Genomic DNA, 22,517 nt, shown 5'->3' with positions numbered 1-22,517 from the left:
TCTCCTTTTCTCGCGCGTGCGAAGGTTTCGCTTCCCTGCCTGTGCGTGCTGGTCGTGGGCCTAGTGTAAAAATGTTGTCAGATTGGAGGTAGTCAGGGAAGCACCATTGTCTGAAAGAACTGGGAATGTAGTCGTAGGGAATCCTCTTCTTCTTATTATTCCTCCTCCCCTCCTCCCCTGTTTTCTTTCCTTCCTTTTTCCGTAATGGAGGCTTTAAACGTTCATCGTGCAAATAAATAAAAACAGAGTCTTGGGGGTTTCTATTACTGGGCGGCCCGCGGCGGGGAGGGTGATCGCTCGCTCAGCTGCATAACTGTTGCCATATTAATTGGCTGGGGTTCTCTCCCTGTGTTGGTGTGCTGTCGTCGCAGGGTTATTTTCTAAAGGAGAAGAACAGGGGGTGGGATCGAAGGAGACATTTTGCATTTATTATCTGGTGGGTTGGATTTTTTTATTTTTTATGCGCCGGTGTCGCACCTATCGCATGATAAAAGGAGAATGACCTGTGGTACGGTGGTTAAGACGTTTAACAAAAACACCCATAGCCGTTGTTGTCTTTTGTTTGAGAGTGTGGGGATAATACGTTAGAGGGGAAAATGTTGTAGTCTTAAGAACTGCATTGAAACTCAAAGAGTTTTTGGTTTTTTAAAAAAAAGATAAAACGGGCTTCCATTAACTCATTAAACAAAGGGACAGTAACCTGCTGAAACGCTTTTAATTCTTTCTTTCCTCCATGGCTTTCCTCCCCCCACCCAATTGGTCAACACAAGAATGTTGCCCAAACCACATAGCTGTGTATTTTCAGAGGATGTGATGTCCTATGCCCAATTATGGCTTTTGTGTAAACCATTAAAAATCTTTCTCACATCACTTACATAATTACTGATCATGCTTTTTTTTTTTTTTAAGGAGTTCACTTCCTCCTTTTGTATGTACTGTATTGTACATTTTTGCCCTCTTGTGTTACATGTGCATGGAGGTTTTTTAATTACGAGCTTATGTGTTGACAATTTCTACATAGTTGAGCAAGGTTTTGTGACAGGTGAGGAAAATGTAAAGGGAAGATTGCTGTTGAATACTTCTATTAATTACTGAACTGGAAGTTTTCATTTTAAAATATTTCTAGGCTGCTTTGGGGGCAATGTCCATCAGAAGTGGCTTATAAATGTAAAACATGAAAAGAAAACAACATAAATGTTCTCAGTGTTAACCACCAGACCAGGCTTAATTATTCTGCTAGTACTAATTTCTTACCTCTGGATATCATTCATTTTAATACAAAATTTTAGGATTGAGATGTTTGTGCATAATATAAATATTCACTTGACAACTAAGAAGACATACAGTTAATCTCAGCAGGAGATGTTCTGCAGCCAAATAAATGATAAGCCCTTTCGTGTTTACATATTAAATATAAGAATTATTAGGGTGGCTGACAGATTTTTGGGCCTGAAAATTTCCTCCAGTTCTTTACTCATGTGAAACACCAAGGAAAGTATATTTATGAAGGTGTGCTTGAGTTTTTTTACTCAGACTTTTAAAGGTCAGTGGTAATATCTTTCCTCAATGTGATCTTAATAAATTGACCATTTAAAAATATATATATTCATCTGTTCTTCTTTAATTTTTGATCTCTTCTGGGTGTTCTAAGATTCAAGTATCTTTTAAATTGGGATAATAAGCCTGATTATTCAGAAGTAACTGGCACTAAGAGAAGAGTATTAATTCTAAGTGTTTAAGATTGAAGACCCAAAGTCATTGGCCTTCCATGGTCACAAAGGCAGGTCAATCAAACAAAGCAAGACTTTAAGGTACCAAGGGTATATCTGCTCTTTGCAATATGTATCTATTTTGTATTTAGAAGAAACCTTATAAAACAATTGAGAAAATAAGTCCCTTCATATGTAAGATACTAGGAATTACTTTAGAAAGATAAACAGAAGTACAGTAGAGACCTATTAGATGAGGCAATGAGTATAATAGCACTCTAGGTTTAAAAATGTGAATTCTAGGGATAAGTCATATGATAACAAATTTAGACTTGTTTAAGATCTGTATACTTCTTGCATGCTTGATTTGAATGTTCAAATTGTAATGTGTATTTCTTCAACAAGAGCACTGCTTCCAAGCATCTCTGTGATGAGGTGTGCTTATACATGCACTGTTCATTGTAGAAATGCCAGTGGTTTGTGCACATGGTGAACAGATTTGTGTAAGCATGCAATCAGAGCAGACAAGAAAAGTCTACAAGTATTGGGGAAAATGCAGTTGTGTGAATCAATCCTCAGTACTGTACAAAACAGGAAGTGAATTGTGCAGTACTGAATTTATATCTATCTGTGCTATTCACTTCAGCTGAGTTATTTTCAAATTGGTTTTATGATATTTCTAAAAAGGTTCTGGCTTTCCAGTTGGAGTGCTACAATGTTTTACTACAAGATGAACTTCTTTTTTGAGGGAGGGCAAAATTTAGGAGCCAATTTGGAAGAGAAACTCACTGCTTAGTGAAATAACCCAGGGGTTAGTCACCAGACCCAGTTATTTAGCCATCAGTATTGTCTGTATATTTGTATCCTGACTATGGTGCTTTCTAGTGCTATCCTAGAAATATGGCTCTTAGACTGAATGCTAGATGTTTTATCTCTTGGAAATACGTTCAAGTTAATATACAGTGGTACCTCGGGTTACATACTCTGCTAACCTAGAAATAGTACCTCAGGTTAAGAACTTTGCTTCAGGATGAGAACAGAAATCGTGCAGAGGCGGTGCAGCGGCAGCAGGAGGCCCTATTAGCTAAAGTGGTTCTTCAGGTTAAGAACAGTTTCACGTTAAGTACAGACCTCCGGAACGAATTAAGTGCTTAACCTGAGGTACCACTGTACATAGTTTTGTCTCCTGTAGTAATTGTAGAATTCCATTTTAGGGATTTATAGTAAAAGCATTATCATGTCAATAATTTAAATTGGCAAATGATACCTGCTGAACCCCAGTCTATGTATTCTACCTAATTCAGACCTAGTTGTGACTTAAGCAGTTTTTATATATAACTTGTTACAAAAGAATGTAATAACATTGCAAGCAATGCAGTGGGGATAGATGGATGCACATTCTGTTGTGGACTTTTGTGTTCATAGTTCCTGATCCAGCAAGCAATATACATTCAGGATCTTGCTTCCACACATGGATCCGTTCAGCTGAATTAGGGTGATATTGGGAATAGAATATGGATTGATTTTTAAATTAGGCCTTTTAACATTGATTTAAAAACAGTTGTGTGATCTGACTTCTCTGGTTAATTTCTTAAAATTGATTCTTATGTAATTATACCATCAAGCATGTTATTTACAATGAGTATAGACTTCAAGAATTGCTTTTGGACGACTAAGCAAATGATCTAGTAAAAAACACAAACTCTTTGTATGAATTGTATGTCTCAATATAACAGTAACTTGCTAATTGTCTTTAGTTTTGTAAGGATATGTGGGATAGTCTGGCCTGATGCACCTTGTTCACTGTTGCTTCTACTATATAGTTGAGTTCATGTGGACTAATTTGTAAATAGTGCAGATATGTGGTGGACTTTACTGAAGGTCAGAAATATTCATCCTTACCTTTCATATGTGTTACATTTACCACACATCAGACATGAATCCAGAGTTAATTAATGAGAAGGCATGTGCTGAATACTGGCATCAACAATGTATTTGAAGTTGAAGTCTACTTAAGACTGTGTGCCAGATTGCTAGATACACCTCCACTATGCATGGTTAATGCTGCTTGTTTATGGCAGGGTAGTTTACTAATCATATTAGTTAGTGCTGTCACCTTTATAATAGAATCATAGAACTGTAGAGTTGGAAGGGACCGTGAGGGTCATCTTGTCCAACCCCCTGCAATGCAGGAATCTTTTGCCCAACGTGGGACTTGAACCCACAACCTTGAGATTGAGTTTCATGCTGTACCAACCGAGCTATCCCAACAGCAATAATCTGTTTAGGTGAAGACATGCTTCCACATACTGTAGAAAAGGTGACCATCTTGTGCTATACATGTGGACTTGATCCAGTGGCTAGAACCAGATGTGTGTTCAGTGCCGCTATTATGATCCAGCTACAGGAGACCACACACAGCACTTGTTTGTATGTAAGTGTGCAAGAATCCAGATTCCCAGTAGCCACTGGCATGTAAAGCTTGTGTCTTCTGTTCCAGTCACTGCAGGGGAGGTAAAGGCAAATTCTGTTTGGTTTCCAAACTTTACCAGAAAACCTCACAATCTCCTGCAAACAGTGTTTCCAAGAACTAAGCACAGAAATCTGCTTCTATATCTGTATTGCCCATGCTAAATTGGATAATCTCTCTTCATCCCACCAAATTTATTGACTACATGTTTCATTTTTAAAAAGGTGAAAAACACAATACTGGCCCTTTTAAAATTATTATAGGCAGCAGGCCTTGTGGAGAACTAATCAACATGTGACTTAAAACTAAGGTGTATTTCATTCAACTGCCTAATGAATATACAGTAGTGTGTGTGTATAGGCTACTAACATGCATATATGTGTTACTTGTAAGTTGTATGAATTATTCTTAAGGAATTATTTCTTGGGAAAGCAAGATGTTAGGTATGTCATTCTATTTCTCATAATATAATACTGATTTTCTTTTTTTTTGAAACATTTTTAAATTAAGAAAGCTGCATTAATGAAAGTTTGTATTCAAAGTATTGTAAATTCCTACACCCTTCCTACCGCAGCTGCTCAATCCTGCCAAAGAGTTGAGCCTACGGAGACACTCCAGAATGTTGTATGAGAGAACTGGCAGATATAGGAGGTCCACATTTGCACATATGGAAATGTCTTCCACACATTCAAGAAACTCCATGGACTTAAAGCATTTGTCATGGGTCTAGATCCCATATCTATCCTGATAATTTTATATACCTGATCCTGAGTTGGAAATTTATGAGGCCACTTTGCTGCTCACTGCTTGTTTTTTTGTGTGCCTATACAATGTGTGGCATGTGCTGGTTTGTAGATATTTTTGTCTCCTAGCGCTGACCATTTTGTTTGATAGATTGACACTGTGCTGTGTGACATCATGGCATCTCATAAACTGGGATGACCTCTGTAAAGTAGCTGTGGTCATATCTGCTTAGTTTTAGCTACAGAAAAGCTGGAAAGTGGTGAAGTTTGCTGCCTGTGTCCTTGATGGTGAGACACTACTTGCTTATTTTCGAAACAAATATTGACATTTTCTGTTTGATTTTATGAGGTATGTCTTTAATATATAACCCAGTGATACTGCTTGTACTCACATATCATTCTCAAATATATGTAGACAAACTGCATTTTTTTTTTCACCACACATTTAATTTTAAATATAGTTATGTTTTAAAGAGGACTTCCAAAATGCCAGGTGGAACAATGAATAAATACAGTGGCATAGAGCAAAAATGTGAACCGAGAGGATAAACTTTAATTCAGAACAGTTACAGGTTGGGGATGCGGTCCTGTTTCTGCTGAAATGTCCTTATCATCAGCAGAACCAGGATTTTGTATATTACTTTTTGAAGGTAAAGCTGTCAATATAAGGGTGTTGGATTCCATTAGGTAGATATTTTTAAATGTGTCTTTAATATTTTACAGTCTTTCAGCCTGTTTCCAATATTTGCTGAACTAGCAAATAGTGGTTGGACTAAGCTAACTTAGTTTAGGGTGTGGAATATTATATTGCACTTATACAGTGTTAAAATCATGGTATATTGGAGTTGCAGGAAGATACTAAGATGACAGGTTTGGGGATTTATTGATGTGGTCAGTTTTTCCTAGTACATGGTAATGTGCACTTGTAGCACTTAAACTAGCTTCTGTTAGTCTTGGGATGCAGTCTTCTACTCCAGTAGATTCCAGACACTTTGCCTCTTGGGAGTTCTCACCTGTTGACTATTATCATATTCTTGGGTGTACATTTAGTTCAGTTAGGTTACTGGTTAGGTCTGTGTACAAACTGCTCTTGAGTGTGTGTTCAGAAACACACTCATGCATTTACACATTGTAGAGAAAGATAGCATCAGTATTAGGCAGTCTTTTGGGGAAGCTTTTATACCACTAGGGATCATCTTGTAGGTAGGATCTCTGAAAAGTTTCTAAGGAACTCCAAGGTTTCCTGGAACATAATTTGAAAACTACTGTTCTGTTTAGTTGAAATTCTGGCCAAGTTTGTACTTTTGTTAAAAGGAGAAAGAAGATGATAAAGTTAGAGCCGCAGTGTCTAGTTGATTGACCAGCTTGATTGATTGAAAGGTTTCCAATTTGTTTTTAAAGGTGCCCTCACATAGGAAGCAGATATTTTTGAAAAGTTTTATTTTTAAGAAACAAGTTTTTTGTCTATTTGTGTCTCAGTGAACAAGATGAGGTGTGGGTTTTAAAAGAAAACAGGGTTCTTGACTCTCACTCATGAATGAATCCAGTACTTCAAATTTGTGGCCAGTTAAGATTAGCTCTTGTGCAATGCTTTGAAAGTAATTATGCAGGTTTCATTTGTGTAGTAGTTCTTTATTTATTTTTACCAGCAGCTTATCAGATGTTTTGAGAATTCAGTCTTGTATAGAAAGTACAATACATTTTTATATATGCTGTAAGCTGCCCAGAGTGGCTGGGGAAACCCAGCCAGATCTGCAGAGTATAATTATAATTATTATTATTAGTCTAGGATTAGAGATTTCCATATGGAAAACAACTGCATGTAGGCTTAATAGGAAAGAACCATTTTTAGAATTACCTTCGGAAGTAGGCTTGATGTTTCACCATCATATACATTTTGCTAGTTCTGTATATGTTAGACTTTGGCTGCAATACTAAATGTGCTTTGAACACAGTGAAATTTCTATATTATGCAACATTTTTGGCTGTGTTTTATTGAGCCCTGATTGTACCACCTGTGTAAGGTTCTACCTACAAAGATCTTGCAGAGGCTGAAATAGAACATGGTTTGGGAGGGACATTGGTAGAGGCAATATGGTCAAGATTGGGATGTCAACTTGAATTCACAATAATTTCTCATACTGCATTTCTCTGCCTGTACGTACACACACACACACACACACACACACACAATGAGAATGAGAAAATTTGTGTGAGAGACAGACAGTTGCCCCCCTCAATACATCCCTTTGTATGCTTACGAAGAAAGTACCCCCATCCCCTGATGCAACTCTCTGCCTGAGTCTGCATCCTATGAGCTGTTTCCATGGCAAGATGTCAGAGCAGGTCTACAAACATGGCAACCAAGCAGCAACAGAACTCACTGGGAACCACAGAGGGAACAAATGAACAAATAGAATACTAGCCCAGCATCAATATAAAGGTACTGTACTCAGGATGACAGACAGGTTGAGTAGGATTGTGCTGGAAAAGTAGATAATTTGCTGTAATAGGGAAGAATTGATGTGTTCTTTTTTCAGGCATAGGAGGTACCATATTTAAAAATGGATGCATTCTTTCTCCACAGGAGAATATGGGGGGGGGGATCAACAGGTTATAATATTGATATACAGTAGGAATAAACATAAACTGGTCACATACAGCACTTCATTAATAGTACTATAAAAACATAGTATAAAATGAAATGGTAGATGCATTTTGTGTTATTAAAGCGTATTTTAATCATGCTGGTATAACTGGAATGATATCCTATTGTAATGTTCTGCCTTCGTAACATACTTCCACTAGTGCAAATGCCCTGCTTGCAACAAACAATCTGCTTCAAATGGTTGGAGGAATCTAGAGCAGATTGGTGATGCGGGGTTGTTGTTTTTTGGGGGTTGGGATGGAAAGTCCTTCCCATCCTCTGATGTGATGTTCATTGTCTTCCAATGATCCATCCCTACAGTAATTAACAATGAAGATCTTGGATCTTTATGATATTCAGAACTAGGTTATCATAAAGGAATGGTGAAAATCACCTCATCAAGCAGCAGATTTTGGTGCTGCAAAGGTCAGCAGATCCAACCTTGGGGCATAATTTAATAGGAAATTATCTTAAGCCCCATTCAAATTGTAGTTGCTCAAGGTAATTTCTTGGTGGCTTGCGTCTCACGTTACTGAGCAGGATGTGGCTGGTGTCATTTGGATTCCCTACTTTAAACACTAAAATATCTTGGACCAGTCATTGATGTAAAGTGATTTACTTCCAGTTGAGAAGGTAGGCAGACCTACCTTGCTGGTGGAGGACTGATTTTTTTTTTGCACAGTTACAACAAGCCTCAGGTGTGTCTTCCACACTAGGCATGGAAACGCTAGTTTGAATTGGAAGTTATATGCATAGATTACTTTATACATAAGCCCTAATTAATAATGAATGAAGCAGTCTGATTTCTGATCTGTGTCACATTTATAAGTGTTCACCCATAAGTCTGTTACATCTTGTGTGTGCAGGAAAAAAATCTGCTTCAATAGGCATTTCTACACTTATTTTCTCTGAAGATATGCCTTGCATTGAAAACTAAGTCAGAACATTTAGGAAGTGTGAAAGCCAATGTACAACAAAGTTCTGGACTACATAGTATTCTTCAGAGGTACAGATTAGCTCAATTCATGCTGGAATCAAATTCAAAGATCAAATTCCTTAAGAATCTCCAGCCTATTTGACCTTTCTGTCCATTGTGGAGAAAACTTGGAGGACCATATGAGTATTGTGGTACCTTGGTTTAAGAACAGCTTAGTTTATGAACAACTTGGATTAAGAACGCTGCAAACCCGAAGTAGGTGTTTTGGTTTGTGAACTTTGCCTTGGAATAAGAATGTGTTTCACTTCCTGTTGAGTGTGTTCCATTTGTAAATTGAGTCCGCCGCTGCTATGGGAAAGCACTCCTTGGTTTCAGAATGCTTTGGTTTAAGAACGGACTTCCGGAATGGATTAAGTTCGTAAACCAAAGTACCACTGTAATGCCTACTCACATAGGGAGTTACATGCATAGACTCCAGTTTAAGAAGTTTCTAAGTGCAGTGGGGGAGTGTGCATGAGCCATGGGTGCAATATCACATGTACAGACTTGAATGCTAGAATGATAATGTGAAGCAGCGCATAAATTAAAGAAGCCAGTAACCTTCAGTGCTGTGTATTGTGTCAGAGCAGTGCTGTATGTTTCTTTTCGTAGATTAGGTTGATTTGACATTATCTTTTTAAGCTGTTATAGATGTTACTTGCAGCTGCTAAAAATATAGAGATAGAAGAAAGTAGTAATTGAGGCTTATAGCTATATAAATGTAATAATGCAGTTGATATATTTTCAAATTTAAAAATGCATGCTTTTGGTATTGAAAATACTTACTCTTCTGCTGCCTGTGACGATTTGTTATAACTCATGATTATAGTGAGTGGAATCATGACTTAGTTGGTCTGAGTAAAGCAGCCAAATTGTACTTAACAAATCAATACTGGGTTACAGGAATGTAACCATGAAACTACTGGTGCTGTGCCAAGAGAGGCTTGGGAGGAGTTAGTAAATGTATGGCTTGAGATTTCTTGTATTACTGTTAATTGTTCTTAGCTATGTTGATTCAACATGTATTGCTTCCAAGGCAGCATAACACGAGGAACCGTGAACATGCTGTTATCCAAGCCAAAATGTGGCCTTGGAAACTTTAGTTACTGCAACAGTGACAAGCAAGGTAATCTAACAATGACAATTCTTGAGATCAATATCCCCTTCACTTAGTCTCCTTTTGCCACTGATTTATTGTAACCAATAGAATTGTAGCATACAGATGAATATTAAGAGAGTGGCGATGACTGGTTGAATTAAATCTGTCATAATTAGTAGCTCAGATGGGGCAAGACTGACTGTGGCCAATATAATCATAGCAATTAGATACTCTAGTCATTAATAGTAGTTGAGTTGCTTGTTCCTTTTGAGTATAGACTGTCGCACAAGTTTCAGCTGTTTAGAAACCTTTACATGTTTAAGTTTACCAGACTGCATCATTATGGAAACTTGTTTAAAGTGCTTTGATTTTTATCAAGAAATTTAAAACTTAACAGGCTTGTCTTCTAACTGAGCATTTTCAACTCAAAGAATAGGGTTGGCAAAGTATTCTCCCACTCTGTTTACAAGTGGGAAGTGCTTATACCAGAGGAGGGTGAGTTTCTAGGTTTCCTTTTCTACCTGTAACCTCTCACGTTGCCCTAAATGATGTTCTTGTAGGGAGAGGTTACCCTTCAAGAGCTACTTTCCAGGAGCACAGACTTTTTTGTCAACAGAGACTGGAAAAACTCAGTGCATATTTTGAATCTGTCATTCAGCCATATTAACTTAAGAAGAGCCCTGCTGGATCAGGCCAGTGGCCCATCTAATCCAGCATTCTGTTCTCACAGTAGACAACCAGGTGCCTGTGGGAAGCACATAAAGAGCCTTTCAACTCCAAAGTTTGGAGGAAGAATGGGGATTGTTTTGCAGTTGCACAGTGAATGTCCATTGGGCAGCAGCATCCAGGAGTGCATGTTCTCATAGTCTTTCATTCTGTTGTAGACTTATGCCTTTGAGCAATGTTTTATAGAGCAGCTTTGAACAGTTTTGTTGCCCAAATTTTGTATTGGATATAAATGTGTTAAACGTGAACAGATTTATGCTAAAGTAGAATTAATATTTTAGAGTTGGAAAAGTTTCATTATTTTCAGTATTGACATGTAAATTACTGAATAAATTGGACATCATGGTTTTTAAAAGTCCGTTTGAAATTCTGGTTTTCCTGTTTCCGTCAGGAATAGGACTAGGCTTCCTCAGTCTTGGGCACTGATGGTATTGGGTTGCAGCGTCCCAATCAGTCCAAGCCAATGGTTCTTGTAATGCAACAGCATCTGGAATCCTCTGTTGGGGAAGGCTGCAACAGATCGTCAGAAAACCCCCTCAGACTCTGATTTCTATGAAAACACATTTTTGATGGCAATGTATCACATCACTGAACTGTCTTTATTTTGGGGGGGAGGGGTCTAATTGGATTGTTTTTGTATATTCATTATATTCTGAACTTGGAAGTCTGTTCTTAATATGCTTTTTAGAAACTTGTAGTTTTTCTGTGGCAGGCAAAAAATGATTGCATCGCAAATGACTTTAGTAACACTCCTGTGATGGTAGGGTTCCATCTCAGAAGGACTGATTATGGGAGATGTTGCTGGAGTCTGTCTTTTCACTGCCTGCTGAGGCAAATGTGTGTTTCCCTAAAGCTCAGATTGTAAAAGAAGTAATGATTTTTGCATAGTTCTTTTCCTGGAGAACTGATTCGTCTAGATCTCTAATAATGGGTATTTGGTTCCATTACGTCCATGGAAATGTACTCTCCAGTTCATGGAAAAACACAAACTTCTATGCAGTTAAGTTTCAGCATTTGTGAATGGGCGTTGATGGATGACTTACGAAGGTATGAGCAACAAAAAACAATTGTCAATATACTTCCTTAAATAATTCTAGTGTGCTCCTTAATTATGAAGGAAGATTCTAGAGATTATGCTTAGTTAAAATGTTTTGCAGAATAACAATGCTTGACTTTTCAGAGTTAGGGCTGCTGTGTTTAGTGGGGTATACTGGGGAACCTGCATCCCTCCAGATGTTTTGAACTACTTCTCCCATATTCTTCTACCATTGACAGTGCTGGCTGGGGCTGATGGGGGTTGGAGTCCAACACATCTAGAGGGCACCATGTTGGCTATGCCTAGGGAATACACAACAGTAAGCGTGTTTCAGACTAAAGCCTCAGTGTATTAACCAAAGAGAGAGATGCCTTCTGCATAGCATATCTTTTTGGTCTCAAATGTTTATGTAGTTAATATATTTGTATCTCTGAACATGCAGTTGGAATTGTGGCAGTGCCTTGCTGCAGGGATCGATAGGTTGTACAGGATTAACAAAATTAACATGGTATGCACAGCAGGTTAAAAACAATGCTTAAAATAACATTATTTAAATCAGAACCCATGAAACCAGCTCAATTGAGTGTGTTGTGGCCTCTGCAGTTCCCTGGGCTGCTTCAAATTTACAAAGAAAATTAAGCAATCTCTTCTTACTTCAAATCTCTTATAAACCTGTTAGCAACCTTTATTTGATTTATTTTGAAAGTGTCCCTTTTCTGAAATAAAAATATAGCTTATGTGCACCGTCTTACATTTAGGAACTCTGGAAGTACTTGCAGTGATGTTTTGTAACCATGGGCATTACTTGTTGGGGACAACATTTTTAGACTTGAAGTTGTGGTTTGCTAACTTGAACAAATGTTGCAAAATGGATGAGTGAGTCCATGGCTGATGACAGTAGTATATTATCCATTTTGGTGTTTGGGCATTCATCAGAAACATGAGAAGGAATGATACTACTCAGAGTTCAAAATTAGCAGGGCGCCAGGCACATTTTTCGCCTAAAGATTCTCCATTCGCGAGCGCCTCAAAAAGTCTGGGTGCCATTTTTTGCACCTGGTTGACACTCAAGGATTCCTGGAATGTATGTTCTTTGATGCCTCAAAGTATATGTTAAGGATAGACAATATGTTAAGGAGTTTAACAAAGTGTTTTGAAAACTGAAGTATAGTACCAACATTTTTATTGTAAACACCTAATTAAATATATAATCAATTTCTGCTAAAAATGTGATATTAACAATGTGTCACATGAGTGAATTGTGTATTAATTAATGCTTATCAAAATAATAAATAAAAAGTATTGCCGACCCCTCACCTCCCGTGGTGACTAGACATTCTGTTTTGGCGCCCACAACCCAGGTCCCAAAAGCCATTTGGCTCCTGGCTTTTCTATCCCAGTTTCTAACACTAGTACTACTTAGGATTCTGTTTGGTGTCACTTTTCTGTGTTTTTTGTGTTGCTGAGAAATGGCCACTTAATATGCAGTTCAAATTTCCATATTAGACTCCAGTCTTATACTTGCTTATATGGGAGTAAGCTTCATAGAACTCAGTGTATGCGCAGAAAGCATTGCATTACAAATCTGTGAAGCAGGGAAGTATATGGCAGTAGTTGGCCAACCTTTCTAACCAATGCATTTAACTCCACCTTTACAGTTACATCTTAAGGTGGCATAGCAAAAGAGTGAGTAGCAGTGTGACCAGTCCTTACTCAGAGTGAAGAACTTCCTTTCAACCTTGAACTGCAATTTAGTATTTGCTGATTATTATTATTTTGGATTTTTGTTCTGTTTTGTGTGGAAATTCGTCTTTACAATTGGGCTGGGTGATGTATCAATATATTGTCCAAAACTGGTTTGATGTCAGCATCATGGTAACGGTTTCATAATATTCGACGTGGCAATATACAGTGGTACCTCGGGTTACATACGCTTCAGGTTACATACGCTTCAGGTTTCAGACTCCGCTAACCCAGAAATAGTACCTCGGGTTAAGAACTTTGCTTCAGGATGAGAACAGAAATCGTACTCCGGCGGCACGGCAGCAGCAGGAGGCCCCATTAGCTAAAGTGGTGCTTCAGGTTAAGAACAGTTTCAGGTTAAGAACGGACCTCCAGAACGAATTAAGTACTTAACCCACTGTATCACGAATCACAATGTGTGTGTGCACTATGTAAAAAAATTGCCTGGTGCCTAAGATGAAAGTAGGAGTTTCTAGGTAAAATTGGGATAATAACTGATGGAGACATCTGAAGGCAACCCTGTTCAGGAAAGCTTTTAATGTTTGAAGTTTTATTCTGTTTTTAGTTCTCTGTTGGGAGCTGCCCAGAGTGGCTAGGGAAACCCAGCCAGATGGGCAGGTAAAAATAAACTAATAATAATAATAATAATGGTGGTGGTATATATTCACTGTCTAAATTAGAATCTCTAGATCAGAAGTTTTCAACCTTTTTGAGTCCATAGCTCCCTTGACCAACTACATTCCTTCTGTGGCTCCCTTGTGGGGAAACACACTCTAAGCCTCAGAAGCCTGGTTATGTCACCCGTTGCCTGCAGAGCCAGCAGCCTCTCACCCCTTTTCAAATGCCCTCCCTTGTGGAGTGTTCCTTCAGCGTCTTCTCCTCTCCTGTCTTCTTGGGAGCCCTCAGGGCATCGCAGCCACCACCTCAATCTCTGAGCCACCCCCCTGCCCCAAAGAGAGGTGCCTGCTCACACTGCCCCCCAGGGGCCTGGGAAGAGGATGCCCCCATTCTTATTGGCCCAGCAGAGACTGGTCAAAGGTGAACATGAACCCGCGGCACCCCTATCATTCAAGGCACCCTAGGGTGCCACGGCACACTGGTTGATAATCACTGCTCTAGATAATTCTTCAACATACAGTTTCTAATGTATATGAAGTTCCATGTATTCATATTTAGTTAAATATTTATTGCATAAACATTTAATGCACAGCATTTAGCAAAAAATGAATATATCTGTTAGACTGTCCTGTGGGAAAGACCACATAATATTGCCTTTTGTAGCCTTCAGTGAAAAGATTGGTCAGAGCTGATTATTCTTGATTTTTATAAGAGCTAAACGTGAAGAAACCATAACTAGTACCTAAGGGATTTTTATTTTATTTTGGGGCAAAGGGCTAGTTTGGTAGTTTAGTTGGTGTTTGGGATAGACAACGATATTCAGGCTATTTGCTTCTTTGAATCCAAGCAAAGCAATGCAATACAGTATTGACAGTTCAGGCAATGCATTTGCATGAGAGAGGCTACAAAGCTACACAGTTCCTACAATTTTGAAATGTTCAGCCATGTGAAGTTCTTTTTGTGGAGTTCAGTGTACTGGTCTTGTGTGCTCAGTCCTTTTGCCCTATTTATCACAGTAATTGCTACCTCTCTATGTTCCATTGTGACCTCAAAAGATAAATTAGGAGCATCCTGTTGAGTCAACAGTGTTGACAATACCGTACCCTAAGTACTGATAATTCTGTAGAGAGGTGTCTTCTGTGGCTGCTTTGTGGCTAACAAAGTTTTGATGGTCACCAAAGGCTGAACCTAAGCATTTTTCAGAATTGCTTTAAGAATATTTTTATTTGAATTATTTTCAGTAGATAAGGTTAAAGCAATAGGAGAGGACAGCAAGTAAACAATATTAGAACCTTTGGAGTTCCAGCCAATATTTGTTCATAATAGAAACCATACTCATAACAGTAATACTGAAGTTTCCTGGACAGAAAACTTCACTGAACATAATTTGGAATGTTTCAAGTTGACAGTTATCTTACTGCAAATTATCCAATAGCTTAACCTTTGACTGAACATTTTCCCCCACTTTTGCCTCAGCAGACTTACCGTATTTTTTGCACCATAACACTCACTTTTTTCCTCCTAAAAAGTAAGGGGAAATGTCTGTGCGTGTTATGGAGGGAATGCCTATGGGTGGCATGCCTACGGATTTTCCTCCTCTAAAAACTACGTGCGTGTTATGGTCGGGTGCGTGTTATAGAGCGAAAAATACGGTATTCAGCAAAGTGAACCACATTGCACTTGACCCACATTGTATATAATGTAGAAGCCAACTCCTAGGGCTGAGATCTCTTCCTCCCATAAAATATTTGAGGAGGCTTCCCCAAAAAGTTGATGAGCATTGCCAATCAAACGGGGTGTGTGTGCCATGTCTTGTGATCGAATATGCAGGTTGGGGCTTAACCTTGGCCTCCCAATATTTTATTCAAGTTGACATCCTGGTATAGAACATGCTTCTTACTCCATAAATGTGTGGGATAACCAGCCTCATATAACCAACATGTATAAGTCTAATTAATGCATGAAGGGGTTAAAACTACCCAGTAGTTCCTTAAGCTGTTTTTAAATCAGCCTTCTTAAAGTCCAGAGAGCGTGTCCGACTACACTCCGCTTTCCCTTGCCAGTGTATAGTCAAACTGAAGAGGACATGATCTTTTCTTCCCAATGTTTCTGTACTTTCACTTTCTTGATCAGTTCCTCCCTGTTGGTAAGAACCAGGTCCAAGAGAGATTGACCCTCTTTTTGCTTCTTCCACCTTCTTGGCAGAGTTTGAGTTCCAATTGATATTGGGAAAGTTAGTCTCCCATGACCACTATATCTCTCCTTTTTGAATGTTTGGTAATCTGCTATAGGAATGTGTTATCCAAGTCCTCAATCTGTATTGGAGGTCTATTGCAAACACCCACAAGGTCACTGTTGTGTCCCTCTCCTACAATTTTTACTCATAAACTCTGAATCTGCCTTCCATGCTCCTAGTCGTGGATCTCTTCACAAGTGTACACATATTTCGTATACAATGCCATGCCTCCTCCCTTTGTATTTGATCTATTCCTTTTGAATAGATCAATTTCTACATTCCAGTCATGAGTCTCATCTCACCAGGTTTCAGTAATGCCTGTCAGATCTTATCTGCCATAATGTATTAAGAGCTCAAGTTCTTCTTGCTTGTTTCTCATGCTTTGTGCATTTGTGTAGGTACAACTGAAACCACAAGTCACTCCTCCATACACAGCTGCCTCTGTCCCCCTCCATAGGGAATCACCTTCCACGGTCACCACATGTCTCTTCTCTGGGGAGAGGCAATAATTGTTCTGTACACTGAACACTGCCACCTTAGTGTGTTGTGAGTTCTGGTCTGAATCTGACCTTTGTAAGTAAACCATTTTAAACTTATCAAATGTGGTCTTTTTATCCTTTTATCAGAAATGCGGTCTTCTTCCAAGCTAAGGGAACAAGCGAGTTTTGGAACTCACAATGGCATATTTTAAAGGTCTAACAGCCTATATTTCCATGCTTTACTTTGCTGCATGTTTTGTTATTTTAAATCTGCTAGGTTACTCTCACCAAAAAGTGCTTGCCCCAAACTTGGATCTTGGCATGCAGGAATTCTTCTTTTATATACCTATTTTTTCCCTTGCCACCGACAAAATAAACCCTTCTTTTTATAGTGATCTTCAGTGGGTTTAAGGGAATTGTTGAAAGACACCCCCGTCTATGAATTATCCAACAATTTATCTTGTTCTTCCCAGTGGTGCTGCTGTTTCTGGCTAGTGGTTCACAAGTATGGAATGGGGCAGGTAGGATTCTGCCTCTTTTGGCTTGGTATTTACTTTGAAGAGGGTAGGGTGTCTGTTACCAAGTTGGAACTAGTATTAGTGATAATGGGACTTGCAAACTCTGTTCCTAAATAGATAAATGGGCTGTATTGAAATTTAGTATTATATCCTCCTTTTGGTACTTCAGTTTTTTGAAATCTGTTGCTGAAATTAGGAGGATTGTGTGAGGCTGTGAGTTAGAACTGTGAGGAAGCACCATCTGAAATAAGAACTGGTAAATGTCCCTAAAGGTGACTTGTAAAAATGTACTGGACAAGGTTAGTTGCACCAGTTAATATTCCTTCATGTGCTGCTTTGAGGTTTACTTTTTCTTCTTAATACAAGGATTGAGATGCATCTTATAAGGGATAAGATGAAAAACAGATAAGTTTGACAGATATGATTAAATAGTTTATCATTTAATTCAGACATCATGCTGCTTGAATGCAAAATCCTTTGTAAAACCTGTAAACCATTGGTTCCCAATTAGGGGTCCAGGGACCCCTGGGGGTCCATGTAACACACCCAGGGGGTCCGTGGCACCATCCCTTGCCAGAGACTCACTTATCTTGTTAATTGCACAGTGAAAGCCACAAAGAAGATCCTCTGCTTGCGACCGAGGCCTGGCGCTTGCTGGCAGGGGCAAAACTTGTGAAAGAGTTACTGGATTGCAAGTGAACTGGGATTGGGCAAAAACCTCTGACACAGTTTCTTAGGGCTCCTATGATTAGAGGGGGCATGTGAGCAGGAGAAACATTGGGGCTCCCTATAGCTGGGGTGGGCGGGGGGGGGGACTTTAGCAGAGCCTCAACTCCACCACTGGCTTGGCGGGGGCTCCATAAAACTGGTTGGCTGAGGCAAGGGCAGCCATGCGCTCCTCAGCCAAGGAGTTTAAAGAAGCGGAGGGAGGAACAAGCTGTATCAGCGCCTCGCCAATATAGCTTGTTTCTCCCTCTGCTGGTATGAGGGCAGAGTGGGATGGCGGCTTCACTCAGCGCTATATCGCTGGCAAAACTGCTGCTGCTCCTGAGTCCCTCTGCCAGGGTGGATTTGATTTAAATCACGATTTAAATCACTGGTCAGTAAGACTTGATTTAAATCATTTTTTAACAGAAAGACGCATTCTTGCTGGTATAAACTTAATATTGACAACCAGAGGAAGGTTTCATTTTTGGAATAATACATTTTCAGAGTAGTTTTTACAGTTATATCAAAAATTACTGATTTGGTTATACTATTAGACCGATAATTATGAAATTATTGTGAGGTTTAATAAGTTAACTGTTCATATTTGGGCAACTTTTCTGCTGTACTTTATTGGAAAGAGAAAAATAATTATTTCCTTAATAACAATTTAAACAATTTATTTAACTAAAACAGTAACATAGCATATGTATCCATGTTTGTTTGTTTGTTTTTAAATATAATCTATTAGTTTTCTATACTTCATACTTCAACTACATATATTGTTATATTACATTGTATATAGTTTGCTCCTGCGGGCTGAATTCCCTCTGTGTATCCATGTTTGTTAACTGATGTGGTAAAACAATTAAAAAAAAACTTAGACTTGAGTTTTAGCACACATGGAAAACTTAAAACAAATCATTATTTCCTGATGAATAGCCTTTGGACTATAATGTAACTTAAACAGAAAACTATCTTTAGAAACTTCAAAAGCACTTTATTTTAAAAATCCAATTTAAATTTTAAAAAATCTGATTATATTTATTTATTTATTTTTTAAAATCATTGATTTTTATCCACCTGTCCTCTCCTACCAGCACAAGCTGTAGAGAGACAAGGGTGGTGATGGTTTCACTTGAGGAATTTATCAATACACTGCCCAGGCCTTTTTAGTGCAAAAGGCAGCCTGTGTTGTCCCCCCGCCCCCTTGTTTTCTGTGGGAAGCTATGTGGATACATTTTGGGGTCGGAGAAAACAGATGTAAGGCAGAATCCTAATAAATTCAGAAGTTGGCTGTTCCTATTGGGCAATCTGCAAAAATAAAAACCTCACTCCATATAAGTACTGTATTTAACTCATCTCTTTAAGCCAAATATTAAACCTGGGCACAGGAGGACTAAATAGTAATAAATTACTACTACTACTATTATCAACATTACAAAATCCCAGCTGTTTTCAGTCTTCACCAATACAAGCCCTGACCAAGCCTTCACCTATGTCTTGAAGGTGCAAGATCCCTCAGCAGAACCATACGCTGCAAAGCTTTGCTAAGATGTATCATAACAGATTACAAGTAAGGAATTGCATGTTTGAATACTCTCTCATATAAAAAGCCTTCTGCATATAGAACACTTGGAAGTTAGGGTCACAATTTCTGTTTTAAAAATTCAGTTGTAGTGGGACAGGAAAATTGGCTTCCAGGTGGAAAGATCCAAATTAGAAACAGAATTGTTAGAACCCAATACTAAGAATTTGTCAAGAATGTATAACTTGCTGCTGAAATGGAATACTCAAGATGAAACGGTAAAATCGGCTATGATTAAATGGGCACAGGACGTTGGTCATAACATTATGTTTGCTGACTGGGAACAGTTATGGACCACAGGTATGAAATTTACGGCATGTAATGCCTTAAGAGAGAATATTATGAAAATGATATACAGGTGGTACATAACCCCAGTCAAGCTTGCGAAAATCTATCACTTGCCCGATAACAAATGTTGGAAATGTAAAGAAATTGAAGGTACATTTTTTCACCTTTGGTGGACGTGTCCAAAGATTAAGGCTTTCTGGGAAAAGATATATAATGAATTAAAAAAGGTATTTAAGTATACCTTCCCTAAGAAACCAGAGGCCTTTCTCCTGGGCATAGTGGGCCAAATGGTGTTAAAAAAGGATAGAACTTTCTTTATGTATGCAACAACAGCAGCAAGAATACTCATCGCAAAGTATTGGAAGACACAAGAACTTCCCACGCTGGAGGAATGGCAGATGAAACTTATGGACTATATGGAATTGGCGGAAATGACTGGCAGAATCCGTGACCAGGGAGAAGAGTCAATGGAGGAAGACTGGAAGAAATTCAAAGACTATCTTCAGAAACACTGCAAAATTAAGGAATGTTAGAGTGATGTTGGACTGAAAATAAGTGGTTTCCAGCTGCATAGGTTAAAGTTAAGGATAGATTAAGATTAAAGATTAAGATTAAAGAAGTTTAAAGAAATGGAAATTTGATTTTTAAAAGGGAAAACTTTAAAGTTACAGGATATTAAGATCAAGGATTAGGTTTAAAAGAGTTGAAGTTATATATTTTAACATTTTATTAAATTAAAGGTTGGGATTAAAAAAGTGGAAAAGAAACTGCTGGATAAATAAATGTGGATTGGAATACAAAAGAGGGAGGTATGAGGAAGTCCAGAAAATAAGTGATTTAAAATTGGTAATGGAAAAGAGAGTTCGTTATTAATTGTTTTGTGTTTATATTGTTAAGTTTTGTATTGTTTTTTGTGTGTGTTGTTTTTCTTTTTTGTTTGTTTAAAACCTTAATAAAAAATTATTAAAAAAAATAAAATAAAAATTCAGTTGTAGTGGAGCAATGGAGACAAGTTTTTCCTACTGTCTGGAGATAGGCACTTTGTGATAATATCACAAATTTTATGGTTTGTTTCTTGGTGCAGTATACCTAAAATCCTTTGCTTATTAGGGGCCACCCCACATTTTCTTCAAAGAATTGCTTTGCACAGGTAACTACCATAGAGTTATCAAAATTTTCAAAAGCAGGGGGTCTGTGACTTGGTTTTTGAAAAATAGGGGGTCCTCAGTAATTAGCTAATTGGGAACCACTGCTGTAAACCAAGTTGCCCAGCTTCCAGTTCTTGAGGTCAGACCTGGCCACAGTTTGGTTTGAAAGCTTTAGTGAACAACACAGTGGCAATCTTGATAAGTGAGTCAGACACCTGGAATCATATTACTGCAATTGTATGGGATTTTCAGTGGCTCCAGAGTCAATGTGCTACTGTTGATTTATAAAACGCTGCACAATTCAGGAGCTTTTCACCCAATATTGTCCTGTCAGGTTGTTAAGGATGTTAATATCTGAAGGAGAGGTCATTCTGTGTCCTACATTAAGGGCTAGTGCATTATGTGATGACTTGAGAACTGGCTTTCTCAGCGGTGGGCCCTGAATGTGGAGTATCTTCCTCTCAGAGGTTTGGCTGGCATCTACAGTGTTAACCTTTGAGGGTAAAACATGGGTAGCTCAGGTGGTTAAAGCATGGTGCTGATAACACCAAGATTGCAGGTATGATTCCCATTTTGGACAGCTGCATACTCCTGCATTGCAGGGGGCATGGACTAGATGATCCTCATGACCCCTTCCAACTTAGATTCTGTGAATTTTATTTTCCTGGTATCCCATTGAGATTGTATGATGTATGATAAATAGTATTTGTTCTGAAGCACTTAAATTAATTAACTGATCTGCTCCTTATGCTTATTATGATGAGTTTTGATCTAGTATTAGATTTACATTATGCATTTGTTACCTGATCTGGGGTCAAGAATGACAGAGGCTGGAATAAGAAATTCTTATATGCAACATATACAAATATATATGTGTGTGTGTGTATAGTATACATGCACGCACACAACACACATGCATATAGAAGCATCCTAAGCGATTTTCCATCCAGGCTGGACCAGACCTAGGTGGAATCTACACACACACAAATATATATATATATATATATATATATATATATATATATATATATAATTTGCCATAGCTCACCATTGCCATCTAGTGTCACATTTGTATTGCACTTTACAACACACTTAAAACGTTTTATTTGCAGCTGTTTAGCAGAGTCCTTAGTTTGCCTTAAATTTATGTGCTTTCAGAACATTCCTTACATTCCACTAAAAAGTGCCTAGGATGGCTTATAAAAACATAAAAATTATTGAAGTGCAATTGTTTTTAAAATTAATTTGCAACTAAAAACTTTGTAGATAATCCAGTGTCTTCTTACTGCATCCTTCTCTTACATGTGCTGTTTTAGTCATGGATTTCCCTGTTACTATGCCTCCCCCCCCCCACCTCCATGGTTGGGTGTTTGCGTTGCTATACATGGGACATTGAATGAATCATGTCACCTGACTCCTGTGAAAAAGGTTTGATCTAGTATTAATCCAGTGAGTGTGGTCTGGCGTTGTCCATGGAGGATATTGGAATGTGCTAACAGATCTCTTCAAAGCATGTTTTTGTTCATGCTTCTACTGCTTTACAGGAGGCTCCTGCAGTCTCTCTTAGAATTAAAAGTTAGGGCCAAACAAGGTGTGCATTTGTGTGGTGTCAAAACATGTGTTTGATGGTTCAGCTATAAAATAGGTTGATTTATAATCCTAAAAGGATTGTCCACCCCCTCTTATTGCTGAACTAGTGAGAGTGTTGTTTTTAATAAACACTTTTGTGTCTGGTTTGGCCCTTAAAGACAAGTTGGTCCACTTAGCATGTACAGTAATGCTAAAGTA

The 22,517-nt window shown here is 38.3% G+C and overlaps 1 protein-coding gene across 2 annotated transcripts in view; it reads left to right on the top strand.

Moving 5' to 3' along the window:
- The window catches only part of FBXO11 (F-box protein 11), a 70,035-nt gene that overhangs the window by 1,192 nt on the left and 46,326 nt on the right, over positions 1-22,517 (top strand). The gene's annotated exons all lie outside the window — the stretch shown is intronic.

The sequence above is a fragment of the Podarcis pityusensis genome (genome assembly GCF_964106645.2).
Source record: "Podarcis pityusensis genome assembly, chromosome: 3".
Classification (NCBI taxonomy): Eukaryota; Metazoa; Chordata; class Lepidosauria; order Squamata; family Lacertidae; genus Podarcis; species Podarcis pityusensis.
This window is presented reverse-complemented; position numbering and strand designations above follow the sequence as displayed.